Genomic DNA, 23,499 nt, shown 5'->3' on the forward strand with positions numbered 1-23,499 from the left:
CGCCAATGGTAGCGGGATTAGAAGGAGTTCTGGGGCCATCAGCCAAGAGTGACACACATGCTGCTAATGCACCTTGGTTCTGATTTGCATCAAACAGCAGGATAGTTTAATAGAATCAGCAAGTAGGGGGTGGAAAATTCACCTAAAACCAAAAGTTAAACTTGGGTCACCAGAGTGGAAGAAAGACTTGCTCACTAGTGTCTTGTACCATCTAATCCATTTTTGAAAACTTTGAGGAAAATATGAATGTGCTCATTAAAGTGTCCTCAAGCACTTTCAGTTCCCTAGAGCAGTATTTGCTGAGTGAATCATTTTAGGCCTTACTGACCTTGGTTGGTAAGACTTCCTGGGTCATATTTTCACATGGATAAGCTACTCTTGAACAGTTTCTCCAATTTGTTGGACATAAATAGGATTTTCTTTAGCAGCAGGCAGGTACTGTATGTGTTCTTATGCTACCAAGTTATTCTTCACCCAATATATTTATTGCAGTAGTTGGAAGAAAATGTCACCTTCCATTAATTTTATAGTTCCCATATATTTCTCTTACAGTATCTCAAGGTCACAGTGGAACACAGGATCTTTACTCCCCTTCAATACTGTGCTAAAAAAGGTAGTGTTTGTTCTTTCCCCATAGTACTTTTCTCTTTTCCTACAGTACTTCTGTTTGTTAGGGACATTAAAATATATCATTTTCACCGAGTAGCTAAAGATACTTTCACCAAGCTCCACCTGTGACATGCTGCATGTGCAAACACAAAGCAGCAGTTTACAGACATCACAGCTGGAAGTATCAGAAGCATCAGCTGAATTTTTTGAGGCAGTTCTACAGTACAACCCATTTTCATGAATCAAAGCAGTTTTGATAACTCTGTGTGCACTAATCACTAGCAAGAGCTGCCTCTTTTGGCCAGAATATTATGTCAAAATGATCATTACTACTTGCAAAATTCTCTGTTATTCTTTTAAACAGAATCTCCTCTACAGGACTGTGTATGAAATATTCATTCAAAGATACAATCAGCCAAAACCCTACCCATACATTGGCATTAACTTACAAATCAAAGTGAACCTGTGAAACTCTTTGCCAGAGGATGATGTGAAGGCCAAGGCTATAACAGGGTACAAAAAGAACTAGATAAGTTCATGAAAGATAGATCCATCAATGGCTATTAGCCAGGATGGGCAGGGATGCAAAACGATGCTCTGAAGTGTCCCTAGCCTCTCTTTGCCAGAAACTGGGACTGGGCGACAGGATGGATCACTTGATGATTACCAGTTCTATTCATTCCTTCTGAAGCACCTGGCACTGGCCACTGTCGGAAGACAGGATACTGGGCTAGATGGGCCATTGCTTTGATCCGGTATGGCCGTTCTTATGTTCTTATCTATTACAAAATCATAAAATGCTCTGAGTATTTTTGTTACTTATGAAAACCTTAATGAAGTTTAAAAAGAGCCATTTCTAATATCTTTCTTTAGAAGTTTATTAAGCTGTCTTTTTTTAAATAAATATATTCACTGATGTTTTAAAGTACATGCAAAAGAATATATAATATATAATAAAATCAGGTAAATAAAGCAATACTGTCTAAGCAAATGAAAGGCTAAAACATTTGAATGTTCTATTAAAATACATATAGGGCCCAATTCTGATCCCCCTACATTCAATGAGAACAGAAGAAGGCAGAATAATTAGTTAGATTGAGCTATATGACTTTAATGCACACTGCCTTCTAAACCAAGGAACTTCTTTACAATATGAAAAGAACAGAAGTGAGAGATTTAGTTCAGGATTCCTACCCCCTCCATTATAGGAAATTTTCAACCTTTGCCTTGTCAGGATGGGAAGCGCTAGGTACACTTAGGCCACAATCCTGCAAAGACTTATACATGTACCTAATTTTCCGCTCCCACCCATACCATTGAAGCCAATGAGACTACTCACAGTGAGTAAAGTTAAACATGCGCATAAATCTTTGTAAGATTGGGGCCTTAGTTATTTCCCCTATTCAAGAAATGATAATCTGGTAAATCACACCACTGTGAAGTTTTATTAAACATTCAGCATAAAGATTTACCAACCTTATTAGTTTCACCTCTGCCACTAGTGCTGCTTTTACAAAATGCAATATGATTTTTATTTCCCAGCTCTGAGCATTTGGCTATGATGCATTAAGATAATATGATAAGTTATTTTTCTAGTTTGTTTTTCTTTCTTTAAGCATTATTTCCTGCCTGGTTTTGTTTAATTTTACACTTGAGTGAGGTGTTTAAGCTACAGCTGCAGAGATAGTTTTTGAAATATATTTCCAGGTTCCCAAAAGTCAGGGCTTTCATGTTGAAAAACTGTTCCAGATATAACATAATTACCTAGAGTCAGGCTACAATTTATTTGAAAGATTAAGACCCACAACAGTCAACATCAGTGCTGGAAGTAGAACCTCAACCGTGATGAAAGGAATACTTCTGTAAACATGTCAGAAAAGATGGTTTTATGGTTAACATACTGGAATGGGACTCTGGCAATCTGGATTTCATTTTGACTTTGTGACAGGGCTCCTCAGGCATGTAATACAAAGGTGTTCAGATTGGGATGTAGAAAGGTAATTAAGAATCCAAAAGTTGCTTTGAGTAAAGTTTTTTTTTTTTAAATAATAGCTACTAAGTGCCCATGCTAACTGGCCCCCTGGGTCAAACACAAGCTCACTGAATGCTGTGTCTGTGCAATGATAGATAAATGAGTGCCTACCTCACATAGTAGATGGGGACTGTGCAATGTTCCCAGGGAGCCATGGCCACAATGACTTATATTACAGCCTCCAGCGGGCACTATTTCAGCACAAAGGAAGTGCAAACATTGCTAATATTGAAATGCAGGCTCAGTGACCGCAGGGGTATTGGTGATCAAAATAGCCTGTTACCTTGATATAATGGCCAGGCAAAAGGGTAACTGTAAAGATCGGAACTCTCAGAATCAGAAAGTGCCAAAGCTTAATTTGGGTAGATGCACTCCAAACATAACAGATAGCCCTAGGAGAGGGGTTTTTCCACCCATGGCCATCTCATTATCATATGGAAATTAGTCATTTCCTTACATGTAAATGGAATTTTCACCTTCAGGGCATGGGGAAAAGGCTATTCGTTTTCAGAAATGTACTTGGAATACAAAACCTTACTTTTCATGGCTGACACAGCTGGTACAAACTGTTCTGGATAGGAACATGTCCATGGAGATGATTTGGACAGTGGAATATCACTGGGGTTGAATATCTCAATAAGGGATGAAAGAAGAAGGGCATCCACACTGACGGTGAGATTGATCCACTCATCATGGATGCTAGTCCAGTGAAGGAGGAACTATTTCAAGAAGAAACTAGCAAAATACCCACTGCTCATATGCAAATACTGCAATCTGGGTTACAATGCAGTTGTGCTGCTGGACAATCTATCAGGCAAACTGAGGACATCTATGATTGTGAGCTGTGAAGCAGTTTTCAAAGACAGTTGGCAGAGCACACTGCCAGCCAGGTCCTCATAAAGAGTATGTCAAGGGTGTTGATTTGCCCCTCAGCTTCTTTTCCAAGACTTCATATCAGCAGACTTTTTGCTGTTGCTAGTGTTCCCAGATCTCCTGCTTCTCCCAGTCAACAGTTCATACTTGCCCTCCAATGTTCATAGATTCTACACAGGGAGTTAAACTCTTGCATGTTTAATCGCAGTTAGTGGACATGGTGCTGCGCTGCACATGGTTTTTCTTTTTCTCAGCTGGTTCCAATTCCTGTTCAGCAAACATGATTGCTTGACAACCATGCTCAGAAAATGTTATAATACAGACCAGGCCTCAGGGGCCACAGGACCAGCAGTTCTAAGGACAGGAATCATATCACTCTCTCCAGAGGCAGGCTTAGATTGTGGTGGCCTGATATGTCAGAACAGACTGTTTCTCAGTGGAAAAAACCTTGGAGTATGGGTTGGGTTCTATATTAATATCCAGCTGACTCTGGGAAGCAACGCTGGCATTTAGGTGCCATATGAAAAAGAAGTAGTTTCTCCAAAGAAGGAAAAAGACACATGAGGTAACTCACAGATAGGCAATGTCGCATTCTGTGGCCTTGCATTGTTATACAGTACCTGGATGAGAAGGGCCAAGCGTTGGCCCAAGTCCAGTGGCACTGAGGCAGTCTCTGACTCAGAGGTGTCCCTGAACTCTTCTATTGGTGATTCACCATTGAAAGGCAGGCTGACTCAGAGTTAGGAGCCCCGGTGAACAAGAACTAAGACTGGGTGCATCTTCAGTGCACCAAAAAAATCTCAGAAGTGGACAGAGTTAGCAGGTAAAGCCATTAGTGAAAGAGAGGATAAGGCAGAGGGACCCTTGCATACAGCCAGAATTTTGAGGTGTCTGGTGGGAAAAAACCACAGTGATTAGTTGAATATGTATGTTCTGCTCGGATATTTTTGTTCTGTGCTTCACACTTCCACTTCACTTACTCCTCTAAATAATATTTTGCTTGACACTGTGGTTCAATCATTTTGAAAGCAGGATGTGAAATCCAATGCACAATGAACCAGCGATCAGTACCGGGAATAATTTGTTCTGTTGTAAAGAAGTTGGCAATCTTTGTATTTTCGGTAATATTCTGTTTATTAATCACATTTAGGACATAACATAATAGAAAGGTACAAAGAAGCACAAATAGGTAATAAAGCTCTAGATTTATCTTAATATGTATTTCTGAGCTATTTTATAGAAGGATAAAAATGGTATTACATTTGGTTTTGACTTTGTGAAATTGTTCATAGGCCCAAGGTTGTCAAGGTCAATGAAAATTGTGCCCAAATTTGTGATTAGAAAGCAAGAAGAAAAGGACAGAAAAAATGTGAGTTAATTTGAAAACCTACATATGAAGGAATTGATGATGGAAGAGTTGGGGATGCATGAAATAAGAAGTGGCATATTAACTGGAAGGAAATCACATTGGTTTGGAAATCATTGGTAATAATCACCCATATTCTGATCTCAATTATACTGATCTCAATTATACTGGAATTAGTGCTGTTACTCCAGGCTTATACCACTACAACAGAGATCAGAATCCTGCCCACCATATGTCAATTAACCCTTTCACTACATGATTAAAATGTAAATGTTCAAAGTATATATCTAACAGCAAGTAAGTAAAGAGAAAAATACTGTTCAACTACTTTGTTTTGCCATATCCTGAACTGAGGCCAAGGAATGCTTGGGGAAGCTTAGGGATGGGAAGGAGGAATGGAAGAAGGTAGCAGGGCATGCAAAATTGGCTTTAAGGAGTCTTTAAATCACCTTTAATCCACTTTTGGATACAACAGATCCAGAAGGCATACATGGAAGGGTGACATCTTATTCCCTTCCAAAAACACAGGGACAGGGATAGGGAGACAAAAAGAAGTAACAATAAACAAAGAGAACAGAGAGCTACAGACAGAGAATAGAAAGAAGAAACAACATGGATAGGCAAAAGACTTTCTCCCTTATGGCACCTTCCATAAATAAAACCAAAAAGGAATAAAAAAATTAAGTAGATACAATAAATACACACATATTTAGCTCTAGTTACTTTTTCCTGTACAATTATTTTTATTCTATAGCTGTGTTGTGTTTCAGTTAGACTCTTCTTTTTCCTCTTTTGTTCCTTTTCTATTATTTTCTATCCTTCTTTCTCTTTCCAATTCTCACTCCCTCTCTCTTCAGCTTTCTTCCCTGTTGTCATATTCTCCTTCCTGTATTCATCCTTTTCTTTTCTCTTTCTTCCAGTTCCAGACTAGGTTGTCCCTGGACACCTGGTCAGGGTCACCTTTTTTCTCCTGTGCTCAGATCTAAGCACCTCCCCCCAACACACACTTTCTTGTCCTTCCTACTTTTTCACCTCAAATCTCAGGCAGTGTCCTTTTCTCCTCTCCTCCTCTGTCCCCCTAGTTCCAGAATCTCTCTTCTCCCTCAAAGCCCCAGTTTTTATCCTAGAAGTCCCAGCCCCACAACTGGACTTTCTTCCCTCCTAGTCTCCCTCGAAGGGTAGGAATTTAAAAGCATAAGAATTTAGAAGAAAAAGGATCACTACATCCCCTTCCCCAAGAAACTCCTGCTGATATTTTTTCTACAACACCACACCATCATGTATTCTCTCTCACACACACACTACATATATGTAATAGTAAGTGTGTGTGCATGTGTGTGTGTGAGAGAGAGAGAGAGAGAGAGAGAGAGAAATTTCCATGTTTTGCCATTCTGGCATGGTCCTGCCAATAATATCCTATAGCACTTGTTATGAGCTACTGTGCATGTCTTTCAAAGTCAACCAAACTTATTCTTATTGTCCCAAATGTATCTGCTATAAGTATTTGAGATGAGTTGTAATCTCTATCTTACGGTATATGATGGGGAAGACAGACCTGACAAATGAAAAGAGAGCTTAGACTTTTTTCTGAGAAATGAAGAACACTGATTGACAGCCAAATGAGAAATCCATTCTACTCTCCTTTTAAAGTGGATGAACTTGCCGGTAATCTTCTTGGTTGGATAAGAATTATCAATAATTCTGAACATATAACCTACCAAAGCTTAATAAATAAACTAATCGTAAGGGGGAAGGGTTAATGTTAAATCTGATGTATTGGAAGGTTCTCAAAGAGGTCAGCATTTTGTGTAGTCGAAAGTGCCAAACTAAGAATCATGATAGGTGATTTTTTAAATTAAAATCTTAAAAAAAGCTAAGTGAAATGTCATTTGGAGAACTTGTTGATTGTCTTCTGAAGGAGGCACATTTTATAGCAAGCAATAAGTCACTTTACCTAACTATTGCAAAGTTTGTGACAAAGCTGTTCAAATGCAAGAAATGGTCAAAATTGAGGTGATATGACCCCTGGGTAGGCCACTCACTCCTGGCCTATGTGACATCCTTGGAAGGACACAGTGAGAAGGTTTGTATTGTTACTGCATAATATCATGGTTTGCAATTCACTGAAAAATCTCAGTTAGTCATCTGGACAAAAAAACATATTTATTAAATTATTCTAACAAAAAGAAAAAAGGAAAGATCTCAACTAGAAAAGTCTCCAAACTAAAATGTCAGATCTTTATACCCTCAAACATGAGAAAACTTGAAATCTGGAGCTCAGCCTTAACTTTGTGGCTCAAACCTATCTCTAATATCACCTTAAATATTTGTTTTATAATAGAGTGTTACAAGGCAGAATCTTGTAAAATGCGAGCTAATACATCTGGGAAAGAAATACAAAAACCAGATATTCAGTGTACAGGGAAAACCTGGAAAGTAGTAATGCCAAAAGAGACCTACCAGTCAGGATGATGGTGAGCAGCAAATTAAATATGAGCTTGTGGTGCATTCTCGCTGCTAGAAAAGCCAGTAAGATAACATGGACAAGCAATCTATAGGGTCCTGGTGTGACAATATGAAAAAATTACCACTGACTTCTGAGCACCTCTATGTCAATATATGTTAACAAATTAGAAAGATTTTAATATAAAGCAAGAAACAAACAAAAATGTAAGGGCTAGAGGGACTAATTTTTTAACAAAGATTCAGTAGTAAGTGCAAGAGATGAGATTTGAACTCATGGTCTAGTTGATTCAGTGCACCATTCCATAGGCTATTTAACAGGGATCACTTTCTCTGCCACATCCAGCTTGATAAAAGTTAAGTTCTCCTCTGCCAGTGAGCAATGTGACATGGCTAGTGAACGGCACACTCAGGCTAGGTCTACACTGGGGGGGGATCGATTTAAGATACGCAAATTCAGCTACGCGAATAGTGTAGCTGAATTCGACGTATCCTAGCCGACTTACCCCGCTGTGAGGACGGCGGCAAATTGACCACCGCAGCTCCCCCGTCGACGGCGCTTACTCCTATCTGCGCTGGTGGAGTACACGCGTTGATTCGGGGATCGATTGTCGCATCCCGACGAGACGCGATAATTCGATCCCCGAGAGATCGATTTCTACCCGCCGATCCAGGCGGGTAGTGAAGACAAGCCCTCAGAACACACATTGTTTCTCACCTACATGAGACAGGTTGTGATCCTGAGATGCATGCTGTGAGATGAGAGAAGCACTGAGGGGCAATGGGCAGCCCTCTGGCACCACAATACTCTGCTGGATTATACATGGATGCAAGGAAATAACCCTTTTCAGAGGCAGCAGAGACAGGCTCATGGGGACCTGGAAAGAATGTAGCACTTGAGGCAGTTGGGTTTTGAGAACTAGCACACAAGGAAACTGTGCATCTCACTAAGCACAGTTGGAGCAGCCTGTTAGCACGAGCCATGTGCTACCCACTGTTTTGGCTCAAGTGGACAACACAGAGGAGCCCTCAACAAGATGCACCATGGAACTTGACCATGGCCAAAAGGCAAGTCCCATGTATGAGGATCCTTAACCCTCTTTTGGACAAACTAGACACTACCCTATTGTTATTGATACTGTTAAATCATAAGGCACTTATGACCTTTACTCCCAGCCCTAGTAAATTATCCTTTCTGTTTGAGCCATTCATCTAAGTATTTAGGTGAGAGAACCCATAAGCCTAGCAGCTGAAGGTCCTTCAGTTCTTGTCGATGGGTCATGATCCACCTGGGGTGCTACTATGTATGTTAAGAGGTATGATGCAAAACACTACTTGAGCGCCCTCATCTGATGGGAATGACTGCCTAGGAAGAAGTACTGCGGAAAGGGATCTGGGGGTCATAGTGGATCACAAGCTAAATATGAGTCAACAGTGTAACGCTGTTGCAAAAAAAGCAAACATCATTCTGAGATGTATTAGCAAGAGTATTGTAAGCAAAACACGAGAAGTAATTCTTCCACTCTACTCCACGCTGATTAGGCCTCAACTGGAGTACTGTGTCCAGTTCTGGGTGGCACATTTCAGGAAAGATTTGGACGAATTGGAGAAAGTCCAGAGAAGAGCAACAAAAATGATTAAAGGTCTAGAAAACATGACCTGTGAGGGAAGATTGAAAAAAAATGGGTTTGTTTAGTCTGGAGAAGAGAAGACTGAGGGGGGACATGATAACAGTTTTCAAGTACATAAAAGGTTGTTACAAGGAGGAGGGAGAAAAATTGTTCTTCTTAACCTCTGAGGATAGGACAAGAAGCAATGGGCTGAAATTGCAGCAAGGGCAGTTTAGATTGGACAGTAGGAAAAACTTCCTAACTGTCAGAGTGGTTAAGCACTGGAATAAATTGCCTAGGGAGGTGGTGGAATCACCATCATTGGGGATTTTTAAGAGCAGGTTGGACAAACACCTGTCAGGGATGGTCTAGGCTCTAGATAATACTTAGTCCTGCCTTGAGTGCAGGGGACTGGACTAGATGGCCTCTCAAGGTCCCTTCCAGTTCTATGATTCTATGATGGAAACAATTACACCTCCTTCCTTGATATATTAAAAATCTAGGAACAAAAACTTTGCTTAAAAGGGATTAAGGTTAGTTAGGTGCAATGTCCCTCCAACATAATCCCTTAAAAGCAAGGCAATGCCTAGTGAGGGGACACTCCTTAACTAAACTCCAGTGCTCATGCAGCATGTTTCTGCTAATGGTTAAACTCCATATCTTCATGAGGAACTTCCTTGGCTTAGAGTAGCTCCTGCAGAGTGAGTCTGTAGCCACTTCCTCACCTGTGGAAGAAGGATTCCCCTCCCAGCTCCCTCATGCTTCTGTCCAGTACCCAGCTTGACTGCTTCACCTGGGCACCGAGCAAAGGGTTTGCCTGCCATTGTGCACCCTAGTATGGCTTACTGCTATATTAATTCAAATTTGTCTGTAGCCAGTGCCCATAGTAAAATTCCTTCCAAGTCCATCACAATGTTTATAATTTTACTGAAAAAAGAGCATTGAATGTCACAACTCTATTAGTATTTAGCTAGATATTTAAAATTCTTATCAGTTGCATCAACCTGAAATAAAATAGCAACCTCATTTCATCCAGCTTCATTCGTTATTGATCGTTTAACATTTTAAAGACATGTAGGCTAATATAACTTAAACATTTTGAAAGACGTCTCTGTTAACGAATGTGTAAAGCAAATAATAAAAATCTTAATATTACTGTTAAGTGCATGGTTTCACTTTACTTTTGTTTTGAGATTTTCTTAATTACAAAACAGTATGTTTCTATTGCATGTTTCCCAGATACTATTTTGGAATTCTAACAAAGCTTATTTCACAAAGCCAGCAAAGCATTGTAATTTAAAGGCTCATGTTTTATAATACTAGGGCGGAAAACAAGAACACACACACATGTGCATGCACACACACACAAACAAACACACACACATACACACACACACAAAAGAAAATAGTGTTAAACTATTTTTAAAAGGTAAAACTATTCTGTGCTGAAGAATCCTCAAGTGCAGTTTGCAATTATGGGATCATTTCTTAAATGGCTTGGAGTGAAGAAATAGATGTTTGTGACTGCAAGAGACTTCACCAGCATCCTGAATGTATTGACGTGTTATTTATTATTTTGGCATCATCCTGATATTGGAGAGCCTTCACCATATTTGTGTCAATGCTGCATGATGAGGGCTGGTGTCCTGACATGTACAGAGAATAGTTCTCATGAATGTCCATAATCAGTACACTTGTGTGCCAACTTTCATTATGCCTGGGCATGACCCAGAGGCTTTCACAGTACCAGATGGACTGCCCAAATGCCCAAATGAAGAGGTTAGTGTATCTGTGCGCATCTATCATATATGGATGGGATCATTTAATATATTTCAATTAATCTGAGATAATATTCCCATTAGAGAGATCTACCTATGGGCAAGGACATTAACATGCTAACCTATGTCAACAACAAAACAGCATTGCCACCTACTTCCACAGAGACAGAGAGATTGTCTGCATGTTCTTTCAGACACCATCATACCACAATACCATGTCCATTCAATGGACACTATATGATACAGAATGCATCTTTTGATTTCATCCTTATCCAGCAATTTCTTATCTGGTAAGAGTCTCAGATTCATGTCACCCTGATTGCAAATGTGGTCTCATGGGAATGACATTGAGGGGAACCTGAGAAACAAGTGATTCAGCTGACACCCTCACTTTGGGTTGGACGAGAGGAGCAAGTTTTTCTTTCATTGACTCAGAGTGTACCCAGGAGCAGCACCAGGGTTTTTGCCGCCTAGGCGGCAGCGCTCCTCCTCAGAGCATTTGGCGGCGGGTGTCCTTCCGCTCCGCGACTTCGGGGCGCTTCGGCGGCGGGTCCCGGAGCGAGTGAAGGACCTGCCGCCAAAGCGCCCCGAAGACGCGGAGCAGAAGGACCCCCCGCCGCCGAATTGCCGCCGAGGACGGCAAAATGCCGCCCCCCAAATCCTGCCGCCCCAGGCGACCACTTAGGGTCGCCTAGTGGAAACGCCGGCCCTGAGTGTACCTACACTTAAAACACTACAGCAGCTTAGCTGCGCTGCTGCAGCAGCACTGCTGTAGCACTTCAGTGTAGACACTACCTACATTGACAGAAGGGATCTCCCATCGGCATACTTAATCCACCTCCCCACGAGGCGGTAGCTAGATCGACGGAAGAATTCTTCCATCAACCTAGTACTGTTTACACTTGGGTTTAGATTGGCTTAACTATGCTGCTTAGGGGTGTGGATTTTTTCTGACTTAATTTTCTAGTGTAGACCAGGCTTCAGGAAAATAAAAGGAGTCTCCTGGGCTGAAGTTTGCACCTCTGAACACCACATTGGAGAGAAGGGAGCCCCTTTTCAATCTAGAAGCTTCTCTTTAGTGACTGACCCCACTCACACATACCATTTGGACAACTGGGGTTTAGGAGTTCCAGTAAACTTCTGCACTAGAGACAGGAGCCCTTCTTTAACAATGGAGATGGAAGAGTCTACCACAGGTTCCTGTTCTCAAAACTTAGGGCTTTCTTTCTTTCTTTTGGATTTATAAAAGAAGACACTCAGATAAGGGAACATCTGTCAAGGCTTCAATGGGAACACACATGGAAGTTACTCCAGTCCTGGAACAGTTCTAAAGTAATTCCCACAGACTGTTCAGCACCAGCAGGAGGAAGAGGCCTGCAGAGAAGATAGGATGTTCTGGTGCATGGGAGGCAGAGATAATTTGCCTTATATATATGAGTTTTTCTGCAGTTATTTTTATTTTGCCTTTCTACAATGGACACAGCTGTCGCCTAAGTAGACTGCTTTGCTGTCAGCAGGTGTGGTGTCATGTGCCCCAAAAGGCTATATGAGCATTATCTTCTGGATAGTCTTAAATGACAATCCAAGGAAAAGTTTTCCAGCATTAACTGTTTGCCCTGTAGGTACATTCAAAACAACAGAATATATTGCATGGAGGTTGATTCTGTCTATGTCAGTTCTGATGTTCTCTCTTGCTCATGTGGATAATGTTTTCTGACAACCTTTGGATTCTGAGCAATTTGCACAATTATCTGTAATATATGTATATTGTCTTGTGTAAATATCATGGGATTTCTACAAGGGCTCTTTTTTGATTAAAAAGATTAAAAAAAAACCCTAATCTTAACCCATGTCATGAATTTTCCCCCCATTTAAATGTATGTGCAGACCCAAAAACTGTCTGTATCCCAGCATGCAAACTACTCGAATGCCAAGTTATCCCTTTAAATCAGAAGGCAAATATGCAGACTCTGTGACACGGAAACTGAAATGTGCATTTTTAAAAGCTATGCTGGCATTTAAGTATTTTGTATTTAGGTATGAATGAATACTACCAATTCATGTGCTTTTTATCACCCAACTATCAAACTATCCATCAAAGCTTTTCCAGAGTAGTTGAATTAAAAATAATAGATCTATGCATCTTTACTGAAGTCAATGGGATTGCACGGCTGTAATTGACAGTAAAAATTGGCCTAATGTTACTGGGAACTGGGTGGCTCAGAGAATAGGTATTGGTGAGAACCTTGTCTTGTGTATAGTTGGTGGACCTATTTTACTGTAAATTGGCATTTCTACAGCAGTGTAATATGAATGGAAAAACATTCGAATAAAAGAACTATGGAAATTTTAAATGGATAAATTACACATTGTAGCTGATATAAATGTCCTTGAGATTTCATTTTAACTAAAGTGAAGATTTTGTTTAATTTTTAAAACTTTTTGTCCATTTATTTATTGCAGACATCAGGCAGCAGAATTTATTTCTGATATATTGGCTTTCATTTTTGTGGTTATGCATTAATTTTTATGTTTGGTTTCAAAAATACAGACATAGGCCCCAATCCTGCAAACAGGCTAGTGTGTACGTTTTTTTTCTTAAGAATTGGGCCATACTGTATAAGAGGATATTATTTAAAAACATATCAAAACAGGAGGTGATCTTCTTCCCCTGTCTCTTGTGAGAGATTGGGAGCAAGGCTAGAGAGGTAGCCTCTCCTCTTTTACTTTATTCTTACTCTTATGTGAGAGATTTGGGGATCTATTTCTTTCTCCAGATCCATTGCTTCTGGAGGGATTAGGAAGGAGCACCTGCCTCGGGGGAGGAGATGGTTTCAGATACAAGATAATGAAATTGCTTTTTGGTTCTGCATATGTCTTTATGTTATTTGATGAATGTTTGATAAGCTTATTGCATTAACTGAATTATTGAAATACTATTGAAATTTTCTTCCTTAGATCATTTTACTCATTGAAGCATGGCCTTACACTATTCACAGATTCCACTTATGATTGTTTCAGTGTTCCACTTCTGATTGTTTCACTTCTGATTGTTTCAGTGTTGAAGTGGACCAAATACAACCCATGGATTCTACCTACATTGGCCTGCAGCTGCCCTCATCTTTTAAGGGACACTTTCAACATACAAATCCTAAACTGTAAACAAAAAAGTGACTTACTAATGATAATAACACTTTAGATTGTTATAAATAAAAGACGTTTTAAAAGCCAATTTTGTTGTCTTTACTTATGTTCTTTGATTACCTTTTGCATTTCTCTCAGTTTAGACAGTGAAAATGATTTCAGGTGAGGAGTGTTTATCCGTTTGAAAACATCTCTTCACTGGTTTTGTTTTGTTTTTTAATTCCAGAAATATGTCTGGTGCTGGTAGGTTTTATAAAAGCTTGTATTTAGAACATTTCAATCTTGGCTTTATTTTGTCAGTGGCCTACCGTGATGGCATTTCTCATAAATGAATTGTTTCAAATAGCTTCTATGTGGATCATGAAGGCACCTCAGTTGCTGGGACCTACTCTTGGGCCACGCTTCCGTATTAAAGATAAAGTTGAATGCAGTTTGCTACTATTAATGCAAATAAGTGCAGCCTTTAGTCTCCTGGCATGTTGTCAATGCAATCAGTGACATTACGCAAAGTTTGGGTGCTCCTGACATATAGCATATTCCTAATAAAATGTCACTTGTCAAGCCCTCAATGTGATGCCCTGGCCTCCTTAGCTTTCCCAGAGCTCCACTTGCAAATCTGTTTACCCCAGTGATGCTGTGTAATGATTCCACATAGCAAAGAGTGTTCTGGTGACAATGAGTACAAGAGGAGCTCAGATTTCAAATCAAGGTGCTTTAAAGGGACATTCAGATTCCATAAATGCCAAAACTGGCAATTAGGCACATACATTTCTTCTGAAGTATCAGGGATCGCCACAGCTGGAGATGGGACATTGGACCGGGAGGACCAGGGTTCTGAGGTGGCACCAGGCATTTTCTCTCTCACATGCTTGTCTGGCTTATTCTTGCTCACATGCTCAGGATCTAACTGATTGTCATATGTGCAGTTGGGAAGGAATTTTCCCTCAGTTGTGATTGCCAGTGACCTTGGGGGTTCTTTGCCTTCCTCTGCAGTGTGTGGGCACAGGTCACTTGCAGGATTCTCTGGGTATATCACAATCATTTCCCTGCCATTGTTGGAGGCCTCAGGCACTGCTGCACCTTGGTGCCTCCTGTTCTCTGCCTGTGGCACATAGTAATTTAGTCTCCTGTGGGCTATTTAATCTAATTTTGATTGTTGGGTTGAGTGCGCAGGTGCTGGTGGTGTTGGTGACCTGTGATATACAGGAGGTCACACTAGACAATCTATTGGTCCCTTCTGGCCTATAACTCTGTGACCTTTCCATTGCATAGGCCTGGTTCTCCTCTCACCCCCAGGAATTCAGCAGTGACTCTATGGAAACAAGCGAAGTGACACCAGCTCAGTGTCTCCAAGCCTGAGATGGTGCCAGTAACCCCCCTTTCCCCCCACTTCCGAAACCTGGCACCACTCTCTGGCTACGCTTTCCTTGGGTCAGCCTCCACCCCCCCAAAGCAAAGCGCTGGCGTTTGGGAGGCTGTGTCATCACCCTGGTATGTCAGCCCCCAAGGCAGGGGGGGCTAGGCCTTCTCCTGTGTAAGGGCGGGGGGCTGCCTGAGCCTCAAACCAATGACATGAAGAGGAGACTGGGTCCCCCTCATGTCCCCCTCCCTGCAGCTCTCTTCATCCTGTCACCCCTTCTGTCCCCATGCCCCTTAGATCCCTTCCCTTACCCCCCACCCCGCCCCAGCTCCCTCTGCCCGCCGGCCAGGGCCGGGCCCCGCAGCCCCACCCCGGCGGGGCAGGGCAACGCCCCCTCCCGCTGGTGCATCGCAGCCCGCCTCAGCGAGGGGCCGGGGCTGCCCGCGAAGCTCCGCCAGCTCCGCGGCAGCGGCAGAGCCCGGGGAAGCAGCGAGCGAGCGCGCCTGAGCGCGGGGGCGGGGGCGCGGGAGGGGGGCAGGCGAGAGCGGCAGCAGGAGGAGCAGCAGCGGGGCTGCAAAGCCACAGCGAGCTGCGGGAGCCCGGGGAGCGCAGCAGCAGCAGGGATATAAGCCACCACGAGCCACCTTAACGCCGCCCCGCAGAGCCGCCCGCCCGCCCGGGAAATACACCTAGGAGCAGCCACCCAGCAAGAGGCGCTGGGAAAGCAACAAGCAAGCGCCCACCTCGCCAGGAGCCGTCCCCCCACCCCCCAACAAAACCCCAGCAACGACGCTCGAGCTCGATTTTGCATCTGATTGTTTTTTTTTCTTCGCACCCCTCCTCCCCCCGGGGGGGTTCTCCCTTTTCCTGCCAGACTGACTCGCACCCTCTCGATAATTTATCTCCCCTTCGTTTTTTTTTTCTACTCTTCTCCCTGCTTCCAAACCCTGTGTCTGTGTGTTTTAATAACATCACAACCTCTGCTTAAAACAAACAAACCAACCAAAACCCTTCCTCCTCTGACCCCATCCAACACCCCTTGTTAAGGTGAGTTGTGTCTTTTCATCACTTTTTCCCCTTGTGTGTTATTTCCCCCACCCCCCACCCGGGCAGCTTTAGGGAGAAGGGGGGTGGGTGGGGTGGATTTCAGGGGGATCCCAGCATGTTTGCAACGCCTTTATTTTCCCTTCTGCAGCCTCAGCATCATTCCGCCTTGCTCCTTTATCCCAAGGATGTAGCCAGCTGATGAAAGTGGGGAGCTACTCTTCCTTAGCCCTGCATGCTTGGGAGCAACTGCAACAGCAGCCGCACAAAGCTTCCCCTCTCGCCCCCCCCCCCCACTTTTCTGTTCGTTTGTTTATTTTTGCTTGGTTTCTGTTTTTGAGCAATTCTCAGGGGACTTGCAAAGAATTGCATGTGAGGTGAAGGAGAGCGAGCGTAACTGTGTGCTGGAGGGGGGGTGCATTTGTACTTGTGTTTATGGGATGAGCGATAAAGCTTCCAAACAGCCACGGTATATAGGGAGACGGGGACAGCAGAGATTGTTGATGGAGAAATTGATCAGGGCTGCAGGAAGGCTGCACAGCTCCTGAAGTGTTCGCTCCTTGTGCTCCAGGACACCTCCTCTTAAATCATAACTGGCACCTTAATAGTGATGGCTCCCACTCTTCGGCTGGCGTCTCAGTAGAGTAGTGAAGAGAGGAAAAACTTTAGTGCTACCTTATTGTTAGTGTTTCTTTTGTTCTAGCAGTGTAAGATTTTAATCCTGCGGGGATGAATGGTGAAAATAGCACTGCAATCCAGAACTAACGGATCGTTGGGTGTCACATGCTCGTTTTCAGTAACAAAACAGATACAGAGCGTTATTACTTTAGTCAGCTATTAGAAGTATTGCAGCCAGGTTTACTTTCCAATCGCGAAGTTGTATTAGACTGTTTTCTTCAGCTGACTGTTCCTATAAGAGCATTGAAAACAGACACTTATTTCTGCAGTAAAACAGCATATCTTAAATGTCTTGGGGAAAGACTTGTTTTTTGTGTGTGTTTGTTTGTTTGTTTGTTTTAGTGGCTATCAAGTAACATATCTGTTCCAAGGAATTTTTACAGTTTTTGTGTGTCTTCAGTTATTTTACATAGGTGTTTGAATTGGAGTAACGTAGACTTTAGCTGCATTTTGATAAGGCATTAAATCATAACTTGCAGAGATGCTCCTTGTAAGGTGCCATTCAAAACAGAGCAAAATAACAACCCCTTAGTTCTTCTCCATAGACTTTTCACAGTGGTGTTTGTATCAAAAATAGCATGCAGTTTCCTTAAAGAACTGGTAACATTTAAAAAAAACAAAACAAAAAACCAGCGCATATCATGATAAACAGTCTCAAGTATTCATAGTTCAAATAGTGTTATATTAAATTTTCCGATGTGTAAAACTATGAATTTGTGTAGAAGATCAAATAGGTTTATCTTACATTAAAATGCATTTTGTTTGGACATTTTAAAAACATATTGAATCATTTTTACATCTCAAAGTTTAGACGTGAACTAAAAAGATTGTTACTACTTGTAGTTAGAGGCCTTCATAGTATGGATTTTTATAATGAGTGCAATACTTCTTGTTTTGATGGCAGTGGAATACATTTATAGTGCCTGTCTCGTACATGTAATTTTAAAATAACCTATCTTTCAACATGCTATATATGGATGATGTTAAGCAAAAATGATCAGTCGTGGAAGTATTTTTGTTATGCTAATAAGAAGACATTTTTGATCATTTCTTTTTCTTGTTAGCCTAATTAAAATATTTTACACAAGTTTGCTTTGGGGTTTTCTGCCACAAATGTCAAGTTGTAGTGAAGAGTGTGTATGGATATGTCTTTGATTGATTGTGCCTTCTTATTGTCCATGATAGCGTGGGGTAGGGTGACCAGACAGCAAGTGTGAAAAATCGGGACAGGGAGTGGGGGGTAATAGGAGCCTATAAGAAAAAGACCCCAAAATCGGGACTGCCCCTATAAAATCGGGACATCTGGTCACCCTAGCGTGGGGAAAAGTAAAATACTTAAGTGCTTTGTATAGGAGGTATTCAACAGTGTGAGAAAAAGAGGAAAACCAGACAAGTGCATAAGCAGTTACAAAATAAAGCACACAATATTAGAAGTATACATGGAAGCTTGTAAACAGTTGTGTTGCTAAACTCCAATTATTGTTTAAACATAGTATTTATGGTGAATCTCTATTCAATATCATACAAGTTTTAGTTTAGTAGATTTTGTGTTGTTAAAATCACATATGGCCCAGGGCACTCACTCCTTTGTTAATAAAAGCCCTGCCTAATGGCTTGATCCTGAGAAGTCTAGAATACCTACAGCTCTCATTGAGGTCACCGGAATTTGCAAGAGCTCAGCACCTTTAAGGATCAGGCATTTCATCTTCTCAAGAGTTAGGGTTTATCCAAAAGATAAAATTGCCAAGGTCTTTAATGAGTCACTTCATTCAGATTTTATGTAGAGTGATATACATAATCAAGGTGTATTTGAATATGTTTGTTCTATCACAAGAAAACTAAAGTGTGTCACTGGACATGAAATGTTAGTATTGTTAATCTTAGACTTTTTTTAAATTCTGCAGTCATTTGTAAAATAGAAAGTGTTCACTAGTTGATAAATCTATTTTGCATATTGCTGTAGTTAGTTCATTATTGCTATGGTCAAGGCATTTAAGAAAAAAAAATAATAATATATAAATATATAATTCCCTCAGAGGAAGGCCTGAGTTAATCTGTCTTCATATCATAACAGAGCTGAAAAACAGTGATGTCTTCAATTGTATATGGAAACCATTTTTTTACCAACCTAATGTGGATGTAGTGTCCATCCATAAGAAGTAGGGTTAATTTAGGGCCCAATCCTGCTCCCATTGAAGTTTTTCCCATTGACTGCAATAGTAGCAGGCTTAGGCTCTCACAAATTGTTCAGTGCAGTGGTACCTTATGATGAAGCTTTCTTTTAATTTATTGTTTGAGGATTGGGTAAAACGTGGATTTATTTACCTATCAAGTTTTTTGTTACTGGTAAAACATGTCCATTAAAATCCTAAACTACTGTTAAATGAACTAATAGGAATAGTTATGGAGTTTAGAAGTCTGGCTAACTTTGTGGGACTTCTTGTTATGAAAATAAGGTGGGGTTGTTCTCTGTTGTCATCTAACTAAAATGATTTTCTGTAATTTTGTGCATCGTTCTTCTGCAGGTTCTATCTGAAGTAGCTTACAGTGTACCTAGACCTTCTATTCTTTAACATATTTCCATTACTGAAGAACATGAGTGTTCTGTTTGTATCTTAAACTACAACTACTTTTGTCAGTTTCAGTAGACTTTAATACAATACTTGGTTCTTCCTTACAGGGAAAATTTGCCATAATATTTAAACTATGTTTTAAAAGAAAATGATATTAATTGTGTACTTCCTTGCATTTTTTGCATTGGAAATTAGCAAAGTTTTGTGTTCGAGCCATGCAGTTTATAATTAGAATAAAATGTTATGATATGAGTGATATATATGAAAACCACTTAACACATTTTCCCCTACAATATCACACTTTGTTGCTAGCTTAGAATGGTAATATATGTATGTCTCACTCTGAACGCACACTTGTAATTAAAAAAAATAATAAAATGATGTTAAAATGCATCAGATTATTTTATACAAAATCATCAGTTTACGTCTTAAAATTTTGTCTATTAGGAATAATATTTTAGTAATAAATGACATTTTTCTGCCATATATGCTTACACAAAGAGGATAATGAGTGCTTAGCTTCAGGGAATTGTATGTAGCCCTGTTGAAATATCAAGCTCTGAACTGGGCTACATGTAGTTAGATTCCCAGTGCTGTTGGTGAACTTGAGTGAATGGCAGTAGTGACAAGTTTATATACCTAGACATGTCAGTGAAAGGGACTGACTGCCTCTTGGGGAAAACAACATATCAGAGGAAAGGTGTTTGAGCAACATTCTGCTCTAGAGCTAAAAACACCAACTGGTTGTCTCACGTTCAACATTAGTGAGGGTACTGTTTCAAAGACAGTGTTCATAGTGACCTGTTTAGTTCTTCTTTGGATTATAATAGATCTGGATATTTAAAAAGGAGTTATAGTAGTACCAATCAGCTTCTCTATTGAGTAGCATATATAGGTGGTCAGTGAAAAAATAATTGGTTATATTATTATTTATATACCTATCCGACACTTTTTAAATTACTTACATATTCAATGTATTTATATATATAACTTATATCTCCTTTTCACTTTTGTAGGTTTGAGTTGGCAGAGTTTACGGGGGGAGTGTATGTAGAGTAGGAGGGAAGCGGAAGAAACATTAGCATTAAATTTTCAAAATATTAGAATGAAGCAAAAAGAGCCAAAGATATTAATAACTACAGAGCCAATGGTAAACTGGGTTGCAAGGTGTATGAGATTTCAAACAATTTAAACCTTTTTGACAGTAGACAAACATTTACAGTGAAGAAACCTGAATTCATAGTGAATACACTATCTTTCCGTAGGAGATTTCAAATAAATATATTTTAAATATATTAAATATATAACACTGCTATTATGCCTTGAGTTGCTCACATAGTTTATTTGTTTGAGAAGTTTTACATTAATGGAGAATGCTGTAATATGACATTTCAGTCACATAATTGTAGTATGTGGAGATATTAATCTTTGACCATTCATCTAAGTACTAAAAATTATTTAAATACTGTGATCAAATGGATAAAATATATATTTGATAAATGTCGTATTGCCTGCAAGTGTAAAATAAACTTTGTTTTTTGTTTTTGTTTTTTTTATACCAAACCTCATTTAATTGCTCTTTCTAGTTTCATTAAAGAAGAATAAAAAGTACATATCTTATTTTGTTAATTTTGGCTGGGTTTTTTCTTTTGTGTTCCTCTGAATAAAATGTTTAATTATTTTATAATGAAACTTTTTATAGGCAATTGATTTATGATGAAAACTAGCCCTTTTGACAGTTGTTTCTAAAATTCCAAAGGTAGTATTGTACTTTATGTAACTACTTTCTTCAGTCATATGCCTCATACAGATAACATTCAACATTCTTTCTATCTCAGTGAGACTTTACATGCAGGTGTATATGCTATTATAATTAGTTACCTGGAGCTCTAGCAAAGATGCTTTTTGTTTGCATTTATCATATAAACATTTTAAGCAAATAAGAGAAGTTGAATTATGTAAACTCCCATACAATTAAATAACCTGTCAATGCCTGGTTCTCTTATCATTCATACCATTTGCCAGGAGTCTTTTCATATGGGCTCAGATCAGCATAAAGTACCTCTACAGCCAGCCTTAGCAATCAGATCACAATACTCTCAGTTCCCAATGGCTGCTCCAGGAGTCTAGAGAGTGCTACATCCAGCACTCAGTGGCCACAGGAGGTTGAAGACAGGGAGAGAAGAGGAAAACTAATGGGGTCTGAGTTGGCCTGTGAAGATCTTCTGGGGGGAAAAAAAATCTATCTTCATAATGCAAAAGCCAGTGTCTGGCCATGGAAGCTATGTATTTTGGCCTGAAGAGTATTTATTACTATATATCACGTAAAATCCCAACTGCCTAGTGGTGACAAAGAATCCTAGTACAAAAATTTTTTAATCTTATAGGTGCTATAATGTGAGTAGAAAAGGAGAAGGGTACATCTGTATAAGTTACATTTAGATTGCTGTATATGGGATTTGAATGGTTCTCTATCCTGGTATAATAACAACAGTGTATTAGTCCATTTCATTTGCTTACCTTTTGAAAATGCAAATCAATTTTAAGGAAACAGCAAAAACTTGGACATTCGGAGTTAAGCCTGACACACCATTCCTAAACTCCTCCATTAAAGAGATGTGGCCTCATCACAGACCTGGGAGCTCTGTGGTATTGGGCAAAGTTTTTGTACACTACATTCTTTATCTGTGAAACGGGACAGTACCATTGGTTAGGACTGGATTCTGCAACTCTTATTCACATGAATCGTCCCATTGACTTCAGTGGGACTACTTGTTTGAGTGAGGGATTCAGGATCAGGTCCTGGATTTGTGAAGTAGTTCCAATGTGAAAAATGCAAAGCATTATTATTGTTATTATTATCCCAGTGAACCATATATTACATGATATATGATCATGCCCCTGGCATTCTGCCGCATACGCGACCTAATTTTTTTGGCAACATCTCTTGATTTCTGCAGCACACTAGTGCTGGGTTCTGTAGCAGTATGAAATACATTGAAGGCCTTTTACAAAAACTAAAGTCTAAATAAAGAAAACCCCGATGACACTTTAAATATATCACTTGTAAATTATAACATGGATTTGGGGGTTTAATGAGTTTATATTTTCTGAGTGTTTATTTCCATTTATGTGCATGAAAATATATCTTCCATTTATTCTCTCTCTTTTGTGTTCTTATGCATATTTTTACTAAAGCCATAAAAATACTGTGGAAATCCGGAAGCAGATACTCACTACTTATACAGCATTTTCCATCTTCAGAGATGTTACAGGCATTAACTAATTAGCCATCACAACAACCCTTTGGGTTTTCTGACAGAGAGACAAAATACTGAACAACAGCAGCAGTAAAATGAGAGAGACTAGGGCAGATGATTTATTTTCTCTCCATTTTCTCCCCATAGTGATTTCTTAGGGACGATGAGAGTAGAGTAGAGAATTTCCATGTGGATTTGGAAGCTTCTACTCCATCGGGTTAGTTAACTTATGGCTCCTTACTCTTTCTGTGTGGAGAGCACTGTTTTGATTGTCACTTTGTGGGGGAGTGATCGGCATGATTCCCTTGCCTGCAGTGCAAGAGAGCCTGCAAAGGAAACAATTTTGTGATTCCATGACCGTAGGTAAAGTCCACAATGCCATATGTATAAGATCACCCACTCTTCTGAGATCTCCCTAATGCACATTAGAAAGGCACAATGGGGTTATATCTTCAGGACCAAATTTTTCAAGCAACTTCTAAACTTGTGCATGTAGTTTTGGTGTACAGTCATTTGCATGTGCAACCCTCACCCTGTTTTCTATTGTATGAGCACGTATATATTCAAATTGGATCGTTAGACTAGTTGTTAGTAAATCAAATGGAACTGAGGGAAGGATTTGTCAAAATAGGGGGGAAAGCATCTTTGCAAATGTAAGGAAGGAAGCAAAGTAGAGATGATTAAAAATAGGTAAGAGGGAGTGAATGAG

The sequence above is a fragment of the Terrapene carolina genome, unplaced genomic scaffold, assembly GCF_002925995.2.
Source record: "Terrapene carolina triunguis isolate 2854851 unplaced genomic scaffold, T_m_triunguis-2.0 Scaffold183, whole genome shotgun sequence".
Lineage (NCBI taxonomy): Eukaryota > Metazoa > Chordata > Testudines > Emydidae > Terrapene > Terrapene triunguis.